We start from the raw sequence: 10,696 nt of genomic DNA, 5'->3' as shown, positions 1-10,696 counted from the left end.
GGTGGAGCACAAGCCTCATTCAACACCACATCATCCACACCAGAGAGAAGCCCTATGAGTGAAGTGAGTGTGGAAAGGCCTTCAGTAGCAGCTCATCCCCTACTGAGAATCAAAGGGTTCATAATGGGAGAAACCCTGTCAATGTGACAGATGTGGGCTGACTCTGCACACTTATGTAGTTGCACACTTAAGAGTTCAACCTCTAAGAACTCCTTCTGGGGAGAGGAAACCCCTGAGGAAAATCTGAGGAGGGAACAACTTACTCAGAATCTGATCATTCATACCCAAGAAATCCCCTCATTTTTCTTCCCTGTGAAAAAACCTATTGCAGGATATCAGTTTTCATCTAAAGAGTCATGTTAGAAATGGACTCAGCCTAGAAACTTATTCTATATCTGATAATTCACACAGAAGAGTGGTCCAATCTTTATTGTGCATTTAACAGAGACTTCAGGCACATCTTCCTCCTCAGTTTAAACTGCAAAATTATCTCCAGGGACATTTAAACAAAAGAGGGGGAGACATGGAAGAGAAAAGAGAGAAATACAAACACGGCTTTCATATTTCCATGATAAGCCTATGGCATTTGTCATCCCTTAGTTTATCCGAGGTAAGAGGAGCATTGTTGCAGAGATCAGAAGACCTCGTTCCTTTTATTTATCTTGTATATACATGCATTGCTGTCCATTGCCAGGAGAGTTAAACAGTTGAGGGTACATCTGAAAAGATTTACTGAAAGCCAACTTTGCTTCCTAGTAGCTCAGATGGTAAAGCATCCACCTGCAATGCAGGAGACTGGGGTTCTGTCCCTGGTTCAGGAAGATCTTCTGGAGCAGGAAATGACAACTCACTCCAGTATTCTTGCCTGGGGAATTTCATGGACAGAGGAGCCTGGTGGGCTACATTCCATGGAGTCGCAAGAGTCAGACACGACTGAGAAACTAACACACACACTACACACATTCTTCCTTGAAATCTTCTAGACTATTTATAATATCTAATAGAATATAAATGCTATGTAAATATATGCCAGCATGTGGCAAATTAAAATTTCGCTTAATGGAACTTTCTGGAATTTTTTCCAATATTTTTTATCTGTAGCTGGTTGAACACTCACATATGGAACTAGAGATATGGAGGGCCAGCTGTATGTACCACAATTTCTTTATCTACCTATCCATCAGTGAACACTTAAATTGTTTCCATATCTTGACTATCGTGAAAACCTCTGCTACTTTCATGCATTGGAGAAGGAAATGGCAACCCACTTCAGTGTTCTTGCCTGGAGAATCTCAGAGACAGAGGAGCCTAGTGGGCTGCCGTCTATGGGGTCGCACAGAGACGGACACGACTGAAGCGACTTAGCAGCAGCAGCAGCAGCATGCACATGATGGTGCAGATATCACTTTAATTAGTGCTTTTGTTTCTTCTGGTTTTGATTTATCATTGTATATAAAATCATATATGGATTATATGATAGTTTTAATTTTTAGGAACCTCTATAGAGGTTGCACTAATTTGCATTCCCACAAAATGGGTTCCCTTTTCTTCAAATTCATGTCATCACTTTTTAATTTCATATATTTATGATAATAGCCATTCTGACAGACGTGAGGTGATATCATTGTGGTTTTGATTCACATTTCCTTAGTGATGGTTAACATCTTTTCATGTATCTGTTGGACAACAATATGTCAGTTAATAGGCAAAAATCACTAAATGGGAATAAATCAGGAATGGTTATGAGAATATGCCCCATGCATAAAGCCTAAGCCTTGTTTCTTGAAAAAAAAAAAAATTGATAAATGAACCTCATTCTCTCCCAGTCAATGAACGAGAGTGTCAGGAAGAATTGTGAACGACTTCTTACCCTTCCCCACCTCAGTAACTGTAAGTGAGTTTGTGGTTCCACATTTTCTGTCCCAAATGGTACTTATTTATTAGCCATCCAGCACATTATCTCTCTCAATATAAAAGAGATATTCTTACATCTTCTTTTTTTTCTTACTTCTCATCACCAAGTAACTCTTCTGTTATTTTTTTCCCTTGGGAAAATTAACATGACTTGTAGACCTGGTTCCCAGGAGAAATCAATAAAATGCTGGTTACTAGGGATCTCAGAATATCAGTGGTCCCCCAAACCTAATGCTAATTAACTATAATCTCACTGGGAAAAAAACTTATATATTTTTGTTCTAGAGGTGATTATACTACAAAGCAGAAATCTAAATTATTGTGTTTCAACAAATGCATCCTAGAAAAGAAGAGGTAAGTCATCAAAATTTACCTAAAACTGAACCATATCACAGCAATCATATTTCTCTAGCACTTTCTTTCTTTTCTCCAGTTCCAATTATTCCCAATCCTTTTGACACCATTCTTCACTAGATTATATTATGCCTGAAGAAGGGACCAATATTTATGATGGCTGTCTTTGGTGAGTTAGTATCTCAAGGTTCCTGTATCTCTCACCATCTTCTTCATCATCTTATATGATGAAGTCCCCACATTTCCCATTGTGGAGACTGAATATGCCCATATCTTGCCCATTCCATTCCCGCCTATGCTTCAGACAGATTACACCATGTAAGTGACTATTTGCCCTCATATGAAAGGTTGGATTCAGTGAGTTCCCTCCATTTGGCATATTTGATAAACCCCTCAATGATATTACTGATGAGTGGATCAAGAATTAAAGACAGAATGATAAGAATGAACATGGCTTAATAGCACTTGTGTCCATTAGTTCTTTAAGTATTCTATAACCAGTGAGCTAAGGTGGTTAAGGGTAGAAATTAAAAGAAAAAATGATGAATATGGTATATCAGTGAAGAACCGAGTTTTGAACAGCTTTCCTTCTGTGTGTTCTCAGTCTTAAGGTGGTTATAATTTCCCTTGGCTCCTTAGAGAGGGAATTTTTAATCAATAAATTCAGAATACATACATTCTATCTGATTTTTTGCTTGAAAAAATATTTTGAAAAGGTTTCCATGTTCTAAATGTTAAAGCCAAAATATCCAACAGAGATAGCAACCAACTTTTATAAGACTCTGCCTCTGGAGAAGTTCTGAGTTTTTTAATGCTTTCTAAGAAAGCAAAACAGGACTTTCCTGGTGGCTCAGATGGAAGAAAGCAAAAGAAATAAATATTTTAAACATGTATGGATATACTCTTCTCTCTAAGCAAGAACTCAGTATTTCAGAATTAACTAGCTAAATGTTAGAACCAATTTCTGATAAGTTTTAAACAGATTAATCAGTACACCATAGTGTATGTAGAGTTATGAGAAAGTTTGATTTCACTATCCATTATGCCTTTTTACCTTTTCTTTTTAGCCATATTTCTTCACTCAATCTTATTTGTTTTGGAAAATATAAGGGACTATTGAAAAGAATAAAATTCACTTGATGAACAAAAGTGGGAGAGTTATTAGTGCTTTCCCATTGTTTTCAGTGTATGACTTATCTATTCCAAATAACAAACAAACCAGGATTCTATAGAATGTCACATATATTAACATTTCTCTAGAGAAGGAAGCATGTACATATCTGGTCCAAATCTGACATAGAACATCCAGAGTTTTCTTCATGTACTTCCAGTAATTGTCATTCACCAACCAAGAAATGGTGGAGAAGGCAATGGCACCCCACTCCAGCACTCTTGCCTGGAAAATCCCATGGATGGAGGAGCCTGGTGGGCCGCAGTCCATGGGGGTGCTAAGAGTCGGTCACAATTGAGCGACTTCACTTTCACTTTTCACTTTCATGCATTGGAGAAGGAAATGGCAACCCACTCCAGTCTTCTTGCCTGGAGAATCCCAGGTGTTGGGGGCCAGCGTGAGGAACTCCGCCCATGGCAAAGGTCATGAGGAAGGAGACTTGGCATATGCAAAGGCGTGATCAAGCCTCAGGAAACCCCCTGTTCCCAAGCATCTACCCCAAAACCAGAGTCTGTTTTATGCTCTCCCCCATAACCGTTTCTCTCAGAGAAGGAGTAAACGTGCAGCTCCAAGGCAATAAAAATTCCCGGGCGTGACAAGAGTGTTTCAGCTTACAGACTCCTCTGAAGGTTATCTAGCCTGCCTGTATAGGTTCATCCGGCCACGTGTGATTGTTTACAGCCTCCCAATCTGAGAGGCACGAGATGTTTTAGACTTACAAAAGGCAAATTCTTTTAGGGAGTTAGAAATTATTAATACAGTGGGTTGGTTAGGAATTATATTGGTGAGGGGTTTTTCATTTGTTGTGTCAATGATTGCTGCTAATTCCCTGCTCTGGGTGGGACAAGGATGTCTCAGGTCAAACCTCTCTGCTGCAACCATAAACAGCACAGAGAGTTTTGGAGTATTTTGAGAGTCTTAATTAGCATAGGGCTTTTTCTTCAGGCCTCCATATCCTTAGGCACCTAGGAATATATTAATCAATGTATTTGAAATATAGAAAAGGAAATATTGTAGTTTTTGATGTTAGCAATACTAGACTTTTTGAGTTAATGAATTTTCTCTTTTGTAATAGATCACTGTACTTTATTATAAATCCCTGTGTCCTTGCCATGTAAAAATGTAACCTTATCACTATCTTAAGACTAGATGGATCTTAAGGGGAGCATTGGTGAAAGGATTTTTCATTTGTTGGGCTGATGTTTGCTGCTAAATCTCCATATTCCCTGCCCTTATAATGAATATAACTAACATATAGGAGAAATAAGTATTAACCTTTAAGCATATAGGAGAGATAGGTATTAACCTTTAAGATTAATCCTGTTAACCTTGGGTTAAATAAATTCCTTTCTTGATTGTAACTCACTACATCCTCACCCTATAGGAATGCAACTTTATCTGGAGGGTGGTGCCTGGTTTAAGAAATAAGGTTTTTGGTTATCAGAAAGAAAGGATCATAGAATGTCAGCAGGTCTCACTCATGGCCAGAAGATGATGTAATATCCCTAAGACCCCCGCGTGACTCTGTATTCATCCCTATGTGTAACAAAAGGTATATAAGCAAACCCCAAAATAAAGAAATCAGATTAGTTTCCGGAAAGACTGATTCCACCATGTCGCTTCTTTCTTGCTCCCGTTTCTCTGGCTGAATTTCCATCTGGATTCAGCCTCCTTTTCTCCACTACACTATCTCTTACTACACTATCCATTTCTAATCTCTCTATATCTGTAATTAAATATGTATTTTTCCAAAGACGCCGACGCCGTCCCCACCTTCGAATTCCCTGGATCCACCGAGGCTGGACCCCAGTACCCAGCGACGGGGGAGCCTGGTGGGCTGCCATCTATGGGGTCGCACAGAGTCGGACACAACTGAAGCAACTTAGCAGCAGCAGCAGCAGCAGCAGCAACCAAGAAATGGTAGTTTAACCAAGGCTAATAAAACTATTAAACTAGTGCCAAAAATCATAATACTACTCTAACCACCACATATATGCATACTTCACTACCTCCATAAATCTCAGTGTTCTTTTTCATTTTATTGCCCCTCTTTCTCCCCTGTTGCTCTCCTTTCATTTTCTTTTCATTTTTTTATCACAAATATGTGGTCAGTTTAGAAAAATATAAAATATATTCAAATTTTTAATATTAAAATTACCTGAAGTGTCATTATCCAAAGTTATCTTCTTGAGATGTTATTGTATATGTAAACATATTTTTTAATGTATAATATTAATAGCACATCACATACAACACTCATTTGTAACCATTTTTTGTCAATAATTTAGTGGGCATGACAAAAAAATAATTTTACATTATTTATAATGGCCATATTCATTTTGGCACCAATCTTATCAATTTCCTGTTTCTGTATGCCTTTTCATAGCTTCAGTTCAGTTCAGTTGCTCAGTCATGTCCAGCTCTTTGTGACCCCATGGACTGCAGCACTCCAGGCCTCCCTGTCCATCACCAACTCCCGGAGTTTACTCTAGCTCATGTCCATTGAGTCGGTGATGCCATACCACCATCTCATCCACTGTTTTCCCCTTCTCTTCCTGCCTTCAACCTTCACCTGCATCAGGGTCTTTTCTAATGAGTCAGGTCTTCACATCAGGTGGCCAAAGTATTGGAGTTTCAGTTTCAGCATCAGTCCTTCCAATGAATATTTAGGACTGATTTCCTTTAGGATGGACTGGTTGGATCTCCTTGTAGTCCAAGGGACTCTCAACAGTCTTCTCTAATACCACAGTTCAAAAGCATCAATTCTTCAGCACTCAGCTTCCTTATAGTCCTTATATGCATACATGATCACTGGGAAAACCATAGCTTTGACTAGATGGACCTTTGTTGGCAAAGTAATGTCTCTGCTTTTTAATATGCTGTCTAGGTTGGTCATAAGTTTTCTTCCAAGGAACAAGTGTCTTTTAATTTCATGGCTGCAGTCACCATCTTCAGTGATTTTGGAGCAAAAAAAAAAAAATTTAATCTGTCACTGTTTCCTCTGTTTCATAGCTTATCTCCTTTAATATACTTATATTTTGTCTCTTCATATTGGATAATGAATGGATTTAAATATGTGTTATACATGATATCATCAATGTTTACATTTATTTGTAGTCATAATAGATACTTTCTATTAAAAAGTTGTTGGTAGCAGTTTCATTCACCTTCAGATAGCATTTTAGCAGAATTAAGCCTCAAATACTTGAAAGACAAGCTGTTGTGACCTTCATGGTCTGCAGTTTTTTTCATTTCTTTAGTGTATCATGACTAAATATTTTGTTTCAGTGAAGACAACATTGTTTCTCAGTTTCATATTTGAATTGCCAATCACTACCATCTGATGCACCAGGGAAGACCAATCCTATAGCACAGTTCTCAAAGCACAAAATCTCTCTCAAGCTTAGCAAAGTACTCAAAAGCTCTCTTTTGGGGTTTTTAGACACTCCTTCTTTGGAGTTTCCTTTGATTTAAACTGTATCTTAATTCTCCAAGTGTTGTAAATGATTAGAGAAGTAAACCTTTTCATTTTATGCTACGATCTTAAGCGCAACATTCATACCCTCATTGGTTGGAAACTATTCTACGTGTGATTAATGCTTGTGTGGACAAATGTGATTAAGAGTTTGAACACTTCGGATATGCTGATTATTCATGACATGGAAGATGTTATGCTAAAATATACATGAACAAGACTGAAGAAGCCAGAACTGGGTTTTACTGGTGAATTAGATGGTAAAGAATCTGCCTGCAATGCAGGAGACCTAGGTTCAATGCCTGGGTTGAGAAGATTCTCTGGATGAGGGCATGACAACTCACTCCAGTATTCCTGCCTGGAGAATCCCCATGGACAGAGGAGCCTTGCGGGCTACAGTCCATAGGGTCGCAAAGAGTTGGACACAACTGATCAACTAAGTACAGCACAAGCTTGGTAAAGAAGCTCTCTCCTAGGAAAATGTTACTCTTTATTCCTAATTCCTCCATTTTACCTGCCATATTCCCATATGATTTCTTTCCTTGTCTTTATGGTCTAACTTTTATTATCTCTTTTCTCCTATTCAATTATCTTCCTTTAACCTGCCCCTTTCTGTATTTCTTCTCACTTCATATTTTGGCATTTACAACATGTTTTCCATATAATCATTGATGGATAAATAAGGTATTAATCTTTGGTAACCGTATTTCTCAATTCTTTCTTATTTTCTACCTTCAGAATACTTCAGCTTCTTCTCTGATTAAGTAAATGGGTGGAGTAAACGACTCTGTGGTATCTGAATTTGTACTAATAGGACTTTCAATTTCATGGAAAATGCATCTTTTTCATTTTGGTTCTTCTTCGTGTTCTACATGGGAATTATCCTGGGAAACCTCTTCACTGTGTTCACAGTAATTATTGTCTCTCAATTACACTCTCCTATGTACTTCCTGTGGCCAATCTCTCCCTACTTGATCTAGGTCTTTCCTCTACCACAATGCACCAAATGATCTCTGATTTTTACACTAACTGCAACATCATTTCTTTTCCAAAATGTATGACACAGAAATTTTTCATTCATTTCATGGGTGGAGTTGAGATGGTTGTGCTCATAGTCATGGCATTTGACAGTATACTGCAATCTGTAAGCCTCTCCACTACCTGACAATTATGAGCTCCAAAATGTATGTTTCCTTTGTAGTGGTTGCCTGGATAATGGGGATAATCCATGCTGTATCTCACTTTGTTTTTGTCATAAACTTGCCTTTTTGTGGTCCCAATAAAGTAGAGTTTTTACTGTGACTTTCCTTGGGTCATGAAACTTGCTTGTGTAGACACTTACAAGCTAGTTTGTAATCATTGCTAATAGTGATTATGCTATTAGTGATCATTGCTATTAGTGATTTATATCCATGGCTACCTTCTTCTCTTTAATTATAGTCTACATTTTCATTTTGGTCACTGTCTGGAAACATTCTTCAGGAGACTTATCTAAAGCATTTTTCACACTGTCAGCTCACATCACTGTAGTCATTTTGTTTTTTTATGCCATGTATGTTTCTCTGTGTGTGGCCTTTCCCTGCAACATCACTGGATAAGTATTTGTTTATTGCTGCCTTTGCCATCACCCCTGTCTTGAATCCTGCCATTTATACATTGAGAAACAAAGACATGAGAATTGCCATGAGGAGATTGGGCAAACGGATTGTAGGTTCCAATAGGATCTCATAATGAATGGAGCAGATCTAGAGTACATGATGCTTCAAGCTCACCAAAAACAGAGTCATGTGACTATCATCATTACTATGGTTAAGAATTACTATTTTGAATGATAGTTCAACAAAGATGCACCTGTAGAAATTGATTGTCAAGTGAGAGTTGACTTTATTTTGACAATCACAAGGAATAAATTGACTTCCTCTACCTTCTTGGAGAAAAGAGATGAGAAAAGTAAACTAAGCTGACCTCCACGTGTAAGCTTAACATTCACATACCATCTTCTGGTGCCATTTTCTAGGACTTGCTGGTTGTAATTACTCTCAATTATCAATAAATACCTCAAAAACTGACAAATATATCTCATAGTAAGCTAATAGACCAAGGATCTAATATGTAGGTTTGGGTAAATTATAAATAAAATATACACTTCTAATTTTCTATTTTAATTTTATTTTAATTTACAGTAAGAATAAAATCAACCGTTATTATTTATGTTTAGCCCTGAATTCAAGACTTGACCAACCCTGAGCTTTTTCAGTTTAGGATGCCATTTCAATTTTCTGTTTAGATTTCAGTGATTGCATGTACAGAATTTCTTTAACACTATCAATATTTTAGATGAATTTTTTTCTAAACCAGTAGAGTTTATTACTGCACTTTGTTTTTTTATTTTACTTTATTTTACTTTTTTAGATGAATTTAGACCAAATATTTTTGTACTTTTTTCCTGCTTCTCTGTTATTCTGAATATGAAGAACTTCTAACATTCAACCAGCTCAGTTTATTCTTTTAAAAAGACGTATAATTAATGGCTGCTTCACAGGATAATAATCACCCAAGAATGTGTATTTAGAGGTCCTGGTTTCCTTGTATACAGTTTCCTGTTCTGTCAAACCACCACCCCACCAGCACCACAAGCACCATCCCCCCTCCACCTCACAGCCCCATGCAAGAGTTTATGTATCTGTGTTTGATAACCTTGGAATAATAGAAAGCCAAAAAGGTTGAGGGGTAATCAATTTAATTGAGGATTTCTACATTTAGAATAAAGATTTTGTTAAAGTTACAGTAACATCTAGAATAAAGACTTTGTTAAAGTTACTGTAACATCTCTGTCTCCTCTGTATAAATAAGACAATAATATGTCTTTAAAATTTTTTCTTATTCAGCTGGACAGGAATTTTTTTTAACTTTATTATTGCTGATAACTCCTTCCTTCAAATACTCCACTGGGCCTCTAAATCACTATAATCTCCTGGTTTACCTCCTACCTCTTGGGTAATTTCTTCCCAGCATCTGTTTGCTGAATTTCCCTCATTTGTTCAACCAACAAACTTAGGATTCCTCAAAATTGCATTTTTAGCCTGTTCTCACTTTATATTCTGTCCCTAGGTTGCATCCATTCCCATGGCTTCACCTCAAACTTCCTGTTCTTTCAAAGTCACAATAAATGGCTCAAATACTTGCCCAGGAGCTCAACCCAAAATCTGGGGTAATAATGAACTCCTCTCTCACTCTGATCCTCAATATTCAATAAATCAGCAAGTTTATTAATTCCACTTTATAAACATTTCTTATATACCTCCCCTTATTTTCTTCTACAATGTCACCATTCTTGTTGAAACCATCACATATTATTCTTTAGAGTAGAATTTTAAGTCAACTATGTGGTCTTCATGCTTCAAATCTTATCCCATTATCTTCATTTCAGTAGAGAGATTTTTAAAAATATAAATCTAAGCATGTAGTGGTTTTGCTCAATGACTTTAACATAATTGTCATAGACCTTAAATTAAAATATTATCTATCTTTCAAAGTTTATCAGGCCACCAGAGACCTGGTTCCCACCATGTCTCCTGCCTCTGAGAACAACATGCTCTTTCCCTTTAATTTCATAGCCAATTTCGTGGTTTTTTTAACTTGCCTGGAAATTTCAAACTCTCTCAACTCTGAGGCTTCACACTGATGAATCATTCTGTCTGAAACACTTGTCTTTTATGCTTCACCTAGTGACATCTACTTATTCTTCAAACCTCAGTTTCAGCAACACTTTACCAGAGAAT

The 10,696-nt window shown here is 37.2% G+C and overlaps 1 pseudogene; it reads left to right on the top strand.

Annotated features, from left to right (window-relative positions):
* The first annotated feature begins 7,682 nt into the window (after positions 1 to 7,682).
* On the top strand, positions 7,683 to 8,645 carry LOC120853286 (annotated as a pseudogene).
* Positions 8,646 to 10,696: the final 2,051 nt, after the last annotated feature.

The sequence above is a fragment of the Oryx dammah genome, unplaced genomic scaffold (genome assembly GCF_014754425.2).
Source record: "Oryx dammah isolate SB20612 unplaced genomic scaffold, SCBI_Odam_1.1 HiC_scaffold_26, whole genome shotgun sequence".
NCBI lineage: Eukaryota > Metazoa > Chordata > Mammalia > Artiodactyla > Bovidae > Oryx > Oryx dammah.
This window is presented reverse-complemented; position numbering and strand designations above follow the sequence as displayed.